The sequence below is a fragment of the Miniopterus natalensis genome, chromosome 6 (assembly GCF_054644295.1).
Source record: "Miniopterus natalensis isolate mMinNat1 chromosome 6, mMinNat1.hap1, whole genome shotgun sequence".
Lineage (NCBI taxonomy): Eukaryota > Metazoa > Chordata > Mammalia > Chiroptera > Miniopteridae > Miniopterus > Miniopterus natalensis.
Window position 1 is genome coordinate 47,622,486 of NC_142086.1, and position 13,620 is coordinate 47,636,105.

The following is a 13,620-nucleotide window of genomic DNA, read 5'->3' on the forward strand; positions in this document are numbered from 1 at the left end:
TTTTTATGGTTTATTTTTCTTACAGTATTGTGTTATGTTCTTTTGGGTGAAAGGAACAGAGACAGGATACTCAACTAAGATGGTGGCAGAGACATGTGTGTGTGTGTGTTTCAGCCACTCTACCAGGAACTTAGATATTTTAACTATGTCTCATGGAGGATGGTACATACATGGCTTGGGAACTGGAAAGATCAGTTGCAGCTTTAATTATTTCAGAATATAATGAGTTTAAGGATTATTCTAGTCAGACATTCTATTCATTTCAAACTACTCATCTACATTTTGATAATTGATTCCGATTGATATGATATGGAGATAAAGAAATTAGAATGAGGTAACCAACACCTATCAGTATTATTTACCAAACTCACAAAATATGCTATTGGCAGGTTATTGAATGTAGGAGGGTTTAGTAGGCTGACAATTTGAGAGACAATGAAGTAATATGGACCAAGCCTGGCCTTCAGCATTGGCCTAATTGGTGATAGGATGGTAAGTTTAGCTATCTGTGTGATTTTTTTGCATTTTAGACTTTACTTCTGGAATCAGTTTCTTCCTGAAGTATATGTTTTGTTTGTTTTAATATGTGTTTTTATTGATTTCAGAGAGAGGAAGGGAGAGGAGAGAGAGAGAAACATCAATGATGAGAGAGTCATTGATCAGCTGTCTCCTGCACGCCCCCTACTGGGGATTGAGCCTGAAACTCAGGCATGTGCCCTGACTGGGAATTGAACCATGATCTGGTTCATGGAGAGGCTCAACCACTGAGCCATGTTGGCTGGGCCTGAAATACGTGTTTTGAAGGAGTTCCTTTATTTCCTTTTTTATTGAATTTATTGGGGGTGACATTGGTTAATAAAATTATATATGTTTCAGGTATACAATTCTATAATACATCATCTATATATTGTATGTTCACCACCCCAAGCCAAGTCTCCTTCCATCACCATTTATCCCCCCATACCATCTTCTACCTCCCTCAACCCCCTTTTCCCTCTGGTAAGGAGTTCCTTTAGTAAGTCTCTATTTTTGGTAACATATCTGTTTTTGTTTGATGATATCTTTATTTTCCCTTCACTCATATGACTGATGATTTAGCTAGGTATATACTTCTAAATTTGGTTATTTTCTCTTGGTTACTTTGAAAATATTTTTTCATTGTCAACTGGCAACCATCGTTGCAGTTGTTTCTTTATAGGATATGCCTCTTCTTTCTGGTTGCTTTATCTTTGGTATTTTGCAGTTTCACTTTGATATATATATATTTTAATGTGTCTTTATTGATTTCAGAGAGAGGAAGGGAGAAGGAGACAGAGATAGAAACATCGATGAGAGTGTCATGGATCAGCTGCCTCCTGCACGCCCCCATTGGGGATTGTGCCTGCAACCTGGGCATGTGCCCTGACCGGGAATCGAACAGCGATTTTCTGGATCATAGGTCGGTGCTCAACTGCTGAGCCATGCCGGCCAGGCTCACTTTGATACGTTTTGAGAAGATTTCTTTTACTTATCCTGGTAAGTGAAAGAGAGGAAGGAAGAGAGAAACACTGATTTTTTTTGTTCCATTGGTTGCTCCTTATATGTGCCCTGACCAGGGATCAAACACACAACCTTGGCATATAGGGACAGTGTTCTAACCAACTGAGTACCTGGCCAAGGTCAATAATGGGATTGTTTTTAAGGTTATCCAATAGTGTGCCATACTGCTCTTTTCTTTTGTACTCTCCATATCAATTGAGATTTTTTTGCTCTACATTGAAGATAAGCACAGTCTGGCTACCTTTCTCCATTTCCACTGCTATCTCCCTTGTATCAGTGATGATTACTGCCTCCCTAGTTCATTTCCCTTTTACTCTTGCATCTCTGTACTCCATTCTCCACATAGCAATCTAGTGATCTTAAATCCAGATAACATTACTTCCGTGCTTAAACTTAATAGCTTCTTGGAATAAGGTCCAAACTCCTTACCACATTCAAGATCCTTCTTCACCTGAATCTAGTGTTTTCATACTACACTACCCTTCTTTCATGCCCTAAGCTTCAGCTACACAGGCCTTTATTTTATTTTTTTATTTTTTTATTGATTTCAGAGAGAGGAAGGGAGAGGGAGGGAGAGAAACATCAATGATGAGTCACTGATCAGCTGCCTCCTGCATGCCCCCTACTGGAGATCCAGCTCGAAACCCAAGCATGTGCCCTGACCAGAAATCTAACCCTGACCTCCTGGTTCACTGGTACATGCTCAACCACTGAGCCATGCTGGCTGGGCTACACAGAACTTCTTAACTGACCTTAGCAAGCACTTTTCTTCCTCCTCCTGCTTGGAATGCTTTTCCTGGGTGCTTCTCATGGCTCTCTTTCTCTGTTCTCAGCTTAAATGTTACCTCCTTAAAGATGCCTTCACTGGTCAAGCTCTTCAAAGCAATCTCCCCAGTTTTTCCTCAGACCAGATATCACTATTTTAATTATTGTGTTTTTATATTTGTAAGTTCCACAAAGGCAAAGTGACTTGTGTTCATTCTTGTCCCTGATGCCTTAGCAGTTCCTGGTACATATTAAACACTCAAATATTCGTAGTATTAGTGAATACATTGATAACTCCTCCAAGGATAAAACATGGAGGTCTTAATTTGTAAGGAGGTGGGACTTAATTTAGCAGCAAAATATAGTAGTTTGTAGGTAAAAAGCAAAATGGATAATGGATGAATTCCCAGAAACACATGTCCTGCAGCAGATTCATATGGTAGCAGACCTGTCGGCATCTTTGGTTGGCACAGAACTGACTAGAGACAATGTTTAATTAGATTAGGGACTGGCTGTCTCTCAATATAAAGCATACCCAGCTCCTGCCCCAAAAGAGAGTGAAGCTGTGTACAGCCCCGACTACAACTCCCAGCAGCCCCCACGCGAGCCCGCCCATTGGAAGGCGGTGCCCTCCCCCTCCTTGGAGCTCCAGGCTTCGGGCCGGGAGGGGCGGTGTCCTGGCCCCGCCCATCCCCGCTCCCCGCCGTCGCCCGCCCCCGGGGTTGTGGCCACGCGCAGCGGCGGCGGTTGTTCCGCTTCCCTTCCAGCCGGGGCCGTCGCCATTGCCGAAGACTCCCTGCCCTCCCCTCCCAGCGCCCGTGGGGCTCGGCTGCCGCTCGGCCTAGTGGTAGCGGCGGCTGCGCTACAGCGCGGCTCCACTTCCCGCCCCGCTCCCCCTTCCGTCCCCTCCCCGCCCCGCGCCGCGCGCTTGCCCGGGGCGGCTCCGCAGCCCGCCCGGAGCTCGGACGGAGGCGCCTCGCTGGGCGGGTACCTTTCCTTGCCAGGGGTAAGTGGGCAGACGGGCCGGGACGCGGGGCTGCCTCTCTCCTTCCTTCTTCCTTCTCCGCGGCCTGGCAGGCGCTGGCGGCCCGGGGCAGCCGACCTGCTGCGCGCAGGGCCGGGGCGCCGCCACCTGCGTGCCTGAGCCGCGGCTCCTGGGGCGGTGGCTCATTGTCTGCTCCCTAGGGCTGTTTTCTTCTCAGCTTTTGCCGGGAGTGGGGAGTTTGCTGGGCCGGTGAGGTCTGACTCTTCCTGGACCCAGCCCTGCGCTGGCCCGAGTCGCGCCCGGGCTCTGCCCTCTCTTCGCCTCCCTTCCCTCGCGTTCAGCCTCCTCCTCTTCTCCGCGTAGTGTTCGGTGTTCCACCAGACGTCTCGGGTTTTATTCTTGGATTTTTCCTGTCTTACTAAGTCCCAGCCCCTCCTTGCTGCTGCTCTGTTCATCCCAGTTTTATTGCTCAGGCATATTGTCTCGAGTCCTTTTACACTTTTAAACTAAAACCTAATCTCTTCCACATTCCGCATTGGTAAAAACGTAGTTTTCCGAGGGTTTGAGGGCTTCCGCTTAAGAACAGAACTTTCGGATCTTCTTGTTATAATTTTTTTTTTTTTTTTGATCTTCAGCCAGGAGGTGAATATTTGCTTCTTTAGGTAATTTAGGTGAAGATTGGCTTTTAACCATGTTTGGCTATCTTTAACAACCACGCACACACACACTCACCACGTTCCCACAAATTCCTCGGTGGACTTAACCTTTTGACTAATTCTTTAAAGATAAAGTTCATGCAAGAACTGAAGCGTAAAAAGTGATTACCATTGTCAGTTGCTGTGGGGCTGTACTTTTTCTTGTATCCTAATTTTAATGGGAATTCTCTGGTGTGAGCGTGATTTTGTTTCCTCCTTCATAAATAATCCCAACTCCCATTAACATAAATATCTCAGTTCTCCTTTACAAGTGATCTGTAGTTTTCTTTTTCAGCCCCTGTAAAAAGACAATCAAAATGGTTAGGCCTAAAATTAGACTACGACGAGCTGTGTTTTGGATCAAGGTTGTGCACGTCACGTTTTTCCCCCGTTCTGTTCGACTCTTCCGCTCTTATAAGTAGGCAGGATATTGAAATGTACAAGAATTTGCTCTAGAGGTTTTGTTTTGGTAGACTTAATACAAAAGAATAACATTAAATGAAGTTAGATTGGGATGAAGGCAGTGAATAGTAATTTTTAAAGCAGATTAGAATTTGTCAACTGTGCCAGATGCTCTGTGGCATTTGTAAAATACACTAATACCTCTATATATTTTATATATATGTGGGGGGAAATATATATAAAAATGAAAGTTTTGTTCATGTTCTCCTGTTTAAGGTATTGATTTAAGGCAGTGCTTTCATTCTTGGCCTTTAAATCTGATTTACAAAGAACACTGATTTACATTGTGAAAAGTGAACCTCAAATGTTTTTGACCGGTAATATATATTAAAACCACTTTCAGGTTTTGGTGAAAGACATTAACCTAAATTCAATGAATTTTGTGTTTTCACTAAATAGTCCATTGACGACTTAGTACTGAGCTTCAATACTGCCATAATTTTGTAGTGTCAGTTGTCCCCAACTTAATGGGAGGTCATGTTGGCGCAAGGGGTCAAGGTATAGAATGTTGGAGTGTAAAACTTGATTTGTGATGTCAGCCTCTCTGCTAGTTCTTTCTATAAGCAGATACTTTTACTGAGAAAGAGCTCCTAGGTATTCCGCTTCCCTTAGGACCTTGATTCTTGGTTTACCAATTATGCGAAGTTATTCTTCTGGACTTTGTGACATTTAATACCAAATTCATAAAGTTACAGTAAGTTTGTAGTTGGAATGTATCTACTAAACAGATGAATAGGGGTTCCTATGTTTCTCTGATGTTTGCGATAGGCTGGTTTCCAAGTAGACATGGTTAACAGTGGTGTATATTTCTTTTTCACTTATAAGAGAAAACTTAGAACTTGTTCAGGTAGCTAAGGATAAACTTTCAGTGAAACTTTTTAAAAAAGAGAGAACTTGTTCAAATAGCTAAGGATAAAAATAAGTAGGTACTGTTAAGTCCTTCCTGTGTTTAATCTGTTAATATTGATTATTCTCATATTCAAGTATAATGTTTCTTTTGGCTTTCTAAATTCTATACTTTTGATGAAAACTTGAAACTGGGCCTTGTTTAAGTCTTCAGGGTTCTGAACAACTTGTTTTCAAAAGCCTAGTTCTAGCTAGTTAGAGGGCTAATTAATTTCAGACTAATAAGAGGGAAGGTGTTAAGTTACTTACACATCTGAGTTGTCCCTTGTATCCTTCTTGTACTTTGGTAGAAGCAGAAAGAGAAGGAAAAAATAGCTCCTGTTGCCTTGAAGAAATACTGATTGTTTTCTTTTGTGATTGGAATTGAGTTTCACTGTTACTTCATTTTAGGGTCACTAACCTGAGTAACAGTAGACAATCTGAACACTCACGAAAGATTTGAGTTCTAGCTTGTTATCTCTGAGGTACATTTGTACTTACTTATTCCATGTATCTCAGATGGTTAGGAGCTGGAGACCTGGGTTTGAATCCTGGCTCTTCTACTCGATCCTGGCCAAGATGTGCATTCTTTTCAAGACCTGATTTTTTTTCATCTGTAAAATGGGAATGATAATAATAACAGTATCTACAAATTTCAAAGGCTATTTATAGCAGTGAGATAATGCAGATAAAATACTTAGCAAATGCAGTGCTTAAGTGCTTAATAAATGTTAATGTTCCATTCTAAAATAGGTTTTACATTTAATTGCGTCTACAGCAAATGTTCTACTCCCAAACTTAGATTTTTCAAAAAAGTATATCTTTATTGATTTCAGAGAGATAGAAACATCAATGATGAATCAATGATGATCAGTTGCCTCCTGCACTCCCCCTGCTGGGGATCCAGCCTGCAACTCTGGCATATGCCCTGACCAGGAATCGAACTACCATCTCCTGGATTCATATAGGCTGATGCTCAACTGCTGAGGCAGGCTGGGCCCCAAGCTTAGATTTAAGACTGCTTTCTGAAAGAGGTTGGAATCTTAGGACCAGGTTCCTGAGACTTTACTTGTTAAAAATTAGTTTTCAGGAAAAAAATTAGTTTCACCACTGAAATACAATACAGGTGTGTTTTTTTAAATACAGGCTTCTCTGATTAAAAAATATGCATATTTCTCATACAAAATTTGGCAAGTAGTGAAAATTATTAAGGAACAGGATAAAAATCATTTTATTCTCAGCCCTCAAGGATAACCATCATAACAGACTAGTGTTTTTTCCCCTTATTTTAAAATTAAATTGCAGAAGAGGAACGTGTTTATTATAGAAGGTTCAAGCAATTCAGTTAGAGTAAAAAAGTGAAGATTAGTTTTTCCTCACTTTCTAGTCTCATTCCTTAGAGATACCCACTGTTAATAATTTTTATTTATGCAATTAGAAATAATTACCAGGTGTGTAGTTTTTTAAAATTAAAAACTCTTGTTGTTACATATTCTTTTCTGTGTCAGTGCATATAGTTGTATCTTATTGTTCAACATTCATGAGGTGTTCTATTATATAGTTGTACTTTAATTACTCATGATCATTTACGTTAGTTTCAAGTTTGAGCAACTAAAACTGAAGACTTACTGAACTCCTTATATCTTTGTGCACATGCATATGTATGCAAGTATATAAAAATTCTTAAATGTATACATTTCCAAGTTTCAGTAGATGCCAAATTTACTTACTAAAAGGCAGAACCAATCTATACTTTCTTACCTAATTGTATATGCTCCTTATACATAATAGATATAAGTCCTTTGCCTTTTGTTTAAGATCTTCCCCATTTCACCTTTATCAGAAAACATTATATTATCTTGTACTTTTAATAATTGTATTTTAATTTTAATCCTTTTGGACTTTTTTTGTTCATGGTGAGGGCAAGTAAGAGAGTTTTAAAAATATAATAGTTTGGTTACTGAAATAAAATACAGGTATAAAAATGTTTTTAGGCGTTTGAGGTTGATATGAAAGTTGGTCGCATTATGGGGATTCAGAAAGTAATATTGTGATGGCTTTATCGTAAGCACCACACCTGAAAAGAGAGAAAGTGCCCCTCTTGACCTGTCTCAGCACCTGCTTAACTCATCCTCATCCTCGGAATCGGCCTTTGAGCGCAGCTTCCTGTGGGAGCCTCTCCTGACCTCCACTATGGTTTGGATGTTCTTCCTGTTCTTACATATTAGTTTTAACATGTTAACCTCTAACCTTTATTTCCAATGTGCTGAGACCATGAGCTATTTGGGCACTTTTAACCTGCATTAATATCTTTCTGATCAAGCTGTTACATTGGTAATACCATTTCATGTAAATGTTTAATAGGTTCTGGAAAGATAGAAGGTTTTATTTTGCATTTATTTCTTAAGAGCAAGGTATATTTTAAGATATAATCTTAGTTTTTAAAAATTAATTCCTATTCCTTTTAATTTTGAGATTATTTAGTAATTCATAGGCTTAATAAGAAGTTACATAGGCAGATGTAGTAGTGGAAATATAGTCAGATGTTTGATAAAGTATCTCTGTTGTAAATTTTTTTTTAAACTTTTTTCACCTTCCTAATTAAATATTTGAAAGAAATAAAGTAAAAAAATATAAAAAAACCCTCATTTCATTACCTATGATAACTACTGTTGCTATTTTGGTATGTTGCCTGCTAGTACTTTTTCTTCTTTATATATATGTGTGTACATAGTTTACTTTTATAAAATTGGTATCATCTTTTGTGTAATTTGCTATCTTGCTTTTTTTCCTTAACATTAAATCTTGAAAGTTTTCCTTAAAAATTCTTTTTAAAAATGATTTTTTTTATCCTCACCCAAGGATATGTTTATTGATTTTAGAGCGAGAGGAAGGGGGGGAGAGGAAAAGGTGGGGGAGAAAGAAAGAGAAACAATGATGTGAGAAACATCGATCAGCTGCCTCCTGTACATGCCCTGACTGGGAATCTAACCCACAACCTTTTGGCGCACAGGATGACACTCCAACCACCTGAGCCAGCTGGCCAGGACTGAAAGTGTTTTTTTTAATGTTTACCTAACATACCATTATAGAGCTGTGCCTTAGTTTCATCATTTTCTTATTACTAAATGTGTAACTTATTTCCAGTATGTATATATTTTAATTCTCACCCACGGATATTTTTTCCATTGCTTTTCAGAGAGTGAAGGGGGAGAGAGAGAGAGAAGCATTGATGTGAGAGAGGCATATTAATTGGTTGCCTCCCGCGTGCACCCTGACAGGGGCCAGGGATCGAGCCTGCAACTGAGGTTATGTGCCCTTAGCTAGAATCAAATCTGGGACCCTTCAGTTCGAGGGCCGACGCGCTATCCACTGAGCCAAACGTGCTAGGGCGTATTTCCAATATTTTATATAAATAATGCTATGGTGAGTATCATTCTATTCCTGATTATTACTTTAGACTGTATTTGCGGAAGTGGAATTACTGAATGAAAAGGTATAGCATTTAAAAGTATTAAATTGACCCTTCAGAGAAGTTTGATGTACACTATCACTAGAAATGTGAATCTCATTTTATTTATTAAGCATATAGAAGTAACTAGATTTTTTTGTTCACCGTTACTTTTATTATCTCTCTGGACTTCAATAAAATTTTATTTACTTTTGTTTTCCTTGTTCATTGTCTGTGAAAATAATACTAATAACTTTTGCCTCCTTTCCAATAGTCAAAATATTAATTTCTATTTCAGCTCTTTATTACATTGGGCAGAATCTCCAAGACATGGTTAAGTAAGAGAGATGATAATTGTCTTGGAACATCTCTGGTATTTTTACAATTAAGAATGATGGCGGCTGTTGGTTTTAGAGAAATTCTTTTTTTTTTAAATCCTCATCGTAGGATATGTTTTTATTGATCTTAGAGAGAACATCAATGTGAGAAACATCAATCAGTTGCCTCCCATACGTGCCCCCACTGGGAATCAAACCCACAACCTAGGTATGTGCTCTACCAGAATCAAACCTGCAACCTTTTGGTGTATGGGACGATGCTCCAACCAACTGAGTCACCCAGCCAGGGCTAGAGATTCTTTATTATTTTATTCTATTCCTACTTTACAGAAAATAGGAATGGCTTTTGAATTTTATCAAATGTTTTTGTAACACTTACTTAGTAGATGATAAGGTTTTTCTTCTTTTAACTACTGAGAAGGGTATATAATAATAAATTTACTGATAACCAAAGGCATATGAGGAACCAAAACCTACTCATGTTAGTCAGGTGTATAGAATTTGTCGAAAGGATAGAGAGTATTATAAAAATTTAGTTTAATGAGTATATACGGGCCATATGGTAACTCCTGGAGTTACTTCTGTAGTCTTTTGAGGAATCTTGAAGTATTCATGAGTTAGTTTTGATAATTTCTATTTCCACAGATGACACATTAAGATTTTCAGCCTGGCCCGGTGTGGCTCAGCGGTTGAGCATCAACCTAGGATCCAGGTGATGGGGGTTCGATTCCCGGTCAGGGCACATGCCTGGGTTGATGGCTCAATCCCCAGTTGGGGGCATGTGGGAGGCAGCCGATCAATGACTCTCTCATCATTGATGTTTCTATCTCTCTCCCTCTCCTTTCCTCTCTCTGAAATCAATAAAGGTATATTTAAGAAAATTTTTTTTCAAATTTGTTATATAGATGTATCCAATATTTTCTTATTAAAATCTGGTGTCTGTTTCCATCTTTCTTTTATTTTTTATTAATCCTCACCTGAAGACATTTTTTGTTTGTTTGTTTTTTGTTTTTGTTTTTAAAAGAGAGAGAGGAGCATTTCCATGAAATATTGATTCATTGCCTCCCGGCACACACCTGTACCAGGGATCAAGCCTGCAACCTGGGTATTTGCCCTTACCAGGACTCAAACCCACGACCTTTCAACCTTTTGGTGTTGGGAGGGCACTCCAACCAACTGAGCCACATTAGCCAGGACTATGTCCATCTCTTATTTGTGATTTCGTTATTTTTAAAATTTTATTTGCCAATTGTTTGTCTACTTAGTGATTTTTTATAGCCAGCTTTGAGAGTTATTCTATTGGTGTTCTGATTCTCTGGTTTCTACTGTTCTATTTATTTTGCTCTTCCTGCTTGTTTTCATTATTTTTGTTATACGTTTTAAAAACTCGTTAAATTCTTAGTTCCTTTGTTTAAAAGAATGAAAACATTTAGCGCTCTTAATTTACCTTTGAGTACAGCTTTGGCTGCACTCTATAATTTACATGAATGATACTTTTTTTAAATAATAATATGTTTTTATTGATTTCAGAGAGAGGAAGGGAGACGAGAGAGAAATAGAAACATAAATGATGAGTTATTGATCGGCTGCTTCCTGCATGCCCCCCTACTGGGGATTGAGCCTGAAACCCGGGCATGTGCCCTGACTGGGAATTGAACCCTGACCTGGTTCACAGGTCGATGCTCAACCACTGAGTCGTACCAGTTGGGTGAGTGATATATATATATATATTTTTAAATCTGTGTTTTTATTTTATTATTATTTTAAAAAAATATATCTTTATTCATTTCAGAGAGAGGAAAGGAGAGGGAGAGAGAGAGACAGAAACATCAATGATGAGAGAGTCATTGATCGAGCCCACAACCGGGGCATGTGCCCTGACTGGGAATCGAACCCCGATCACCTGGATCCCAGGTCAACGCTCAACGGCTGAGCCACGCCCGGCCGGGCTGGGGGAGTGATATTTTTATATTTACTAAACAAATAGTTGATAGTTCTAGATTGATTTTCTCATTGACTCGAGGTATTTGGGACATTACTATTCACTCTTTTTTCTTGTGACTATAGTCTTTTAAAATATCTTTTAAATTTATCAAGAGTTTCTTTGTGATTTAAAATATAATCCAATTCGGCAAGTGTTCTTTGGAAACTTAAAAAGAATATTTTTTCTGTTTGCAGGGTACAGTGTTACGTATCTGTTAATTAAACTTTATTTAAATTATCTTGTTTGATTTCTTATTTCTTATTAATCTTATTAATTATATGACAATCCTTATTAATTTTTTAATCTTATTTTGTCAAAGGCTAAGTGGTAGCATTGTTTCTGAGCTTGTTCTCACATCAGGAATTTTGTTTCTTCTGTCTGAGTACTATCTTCCCTTCCTGTATAACAGTTTTAAAGAGGCCTTCCCTGATAAGCCATCTAAAATAGCCTCAACCTACCCTGTTCAGTATCTAACTTCTTGCCCTTCTGTATGTTTTTCTTTACAGCACTTCTATCTGAAGATATTTTTTTCATTTATTTTTTTATTAGTTTATTCAGAGCTTAGAACAAGTAGGTATACAATAAGCATGTTGGTTGAGTAGAAGAGCGTCAGTTTTATTCCTAGTGATTTAATTTTTAAAAAAAATTATACACTTTATTTAATACAGAAATTTTAGGCTCATAGCAAAGTTGAGCAAAAAGTAGAGTTCCAATATATTTCGAGCTCTCCCCTCCCCTCAGCCTCTCCTATCATTAACATCCTGCAGTGTGTGACACATTTGTTACAATTGATGAACCAACATTGACACATCGTTATCAACCAAAGTCTGTAATTTACATTAGGGTTCACTCTTGGTGTTTTATAGTGTATGGGTGTGGATAAATTTATAATGACATGTATCCATCATTATGGTATCATACAGAATAGTTTTTCAACCCTAAAAATCCCCAAATAGTGCTGGACCTATTTGTCCTGCCCCCCTCACTTGGAACTCCTGACAACCACTGGGAGGCTTTAACTATCTCCATAGTTTTGTGCTTTTCAGAATGTCATATAGTTGGAATCATATAGTATGTAACCTCCTCATCTTGACTTCTTTCACTTAGCAATACTCATTTAATTTTCCTCTGTATCATTTCATGGCGCAATGGCTCATTCCTTTTTAGCATGAATAATACTCCATTGTTCAAGTGTACCACGGTTTGTTCATCCGTTCACCTACAAAAGGATATCTTGGTTAGTTCCATATCTGGCAATTATGTATAAAGCTGCTATCAACATTTGTGTTTAGTTTTGTGTGGGCATAAGTTTTCAGCTGATTTGGGTTAATACTAACGACTATGATTGCTGGATTGTATGGTAAGAGTATATTTAGTTTTATACAAAACTATGAAATTGTATTTCAAAGAGGCTGTACCATTTTGCTTTCTCACCAACAGTTGCTCTACACCTTCACTGGCATTTGGTGGTGTCAGTGTTTTGGATTTTAGCATTCTAATAAGTGTGTAGTAGAATCTCATTGTTTTAATTTGTACTTCCCTACTGATGCATGATGTTAAGCCTCTTTTTAAATGCTTCTTTGCCATCTGTAGTATATATATCATCTTTGGTGAGGTATCTCTTCAGATCTTTTGCCCATTTTTTAATTGTGGTGTTCATTTTTTTATTGTTGAGTTTTAAGAATTCTTTATATATTTTGAGTAACCTTCCTTTAAATCATATATTTCTTCTGCACATATTTTCTTCCCATCTGTAACTTGTGTTTCTTTCTCTTGACTAAAGATTTTTTTAAAATCTTCATCTGAGGGTATGTTTATTGATATTAGAGAGAGGAAGGGAGAGAGAGTACGCACCCTGATGGGACCAAACTCACAACCTGAGCATGTGCCCTGACTGAGAGTCAAATCCACAACCTTTCAGTATACAGAACAATGCTCCAACCAACTGCGCCACACCAGCCAGCACTTGATTCTAATGATTTTTATCATGTGTTTTCATACAATATTATTTGGTGCAGGTGTAAGTTCTATACTCATCAGTAAAAATTAATGTTATTTTTAATTCTTTTAACCTTATATTTTACTTATCTTAAATTTCTCTCTATACTGTCTTTCTTTGTTCAATTACGTACTATACAACTTTGTCCTTTCATGCCATTTTGTTTTAGTTGTATCTCTCATTTTTTTTAAATACTCACCTGAGGAAATGTTTATTGATTTTAGAGAGAAAGGAAGGGGGGGGGGGGAGAGAGAGAGAGAGAAACATCATTGTGATCAGTTTCCCCCTGTGCACGACCCTACTGGAATCGAACCTGCAACCTAGGTATGTATGTGCCCTGACTGGGAATTGAACCCGCAACCTTTTTTGGTATATGGGATGTTGCTCCAACCAACTGAGCCACTCCAGCCTGGCTAGTTGTATTTGTTTCTTTCTTTTTTTTTTTTTTTAAGTTTTTATTTATTGATTTTAAGTGGAGAGAGAGAAAGAAACATTGATTTGTTGTTCCACTTATTTA

At 38.3% G+C, this 13,620-nt stretch overlaps 1 protein-coding gene across 1 annotated transcript in view; it reads left to right on the forward strand.

The window, feature by feature from the left end:
- The first annotated feature begins 3,170 nt into the window (after positions 1-3,170).
- Positions 3,171-13,620, forward strand: part of PAK2 (p21 (RAC1) activated kinase 2) — an 80,945-nt gene continuing 70,495 nt past the window's right edge. The window contains exon 1 of the mRNA XM_087818219.1: positions 3,171-3,310. The gene's annotated coding sequence lies outside the window, so the exon portion shown is untranslated. The remainder of the gene's footprint in view (positions 3,311-13,620) is intronic.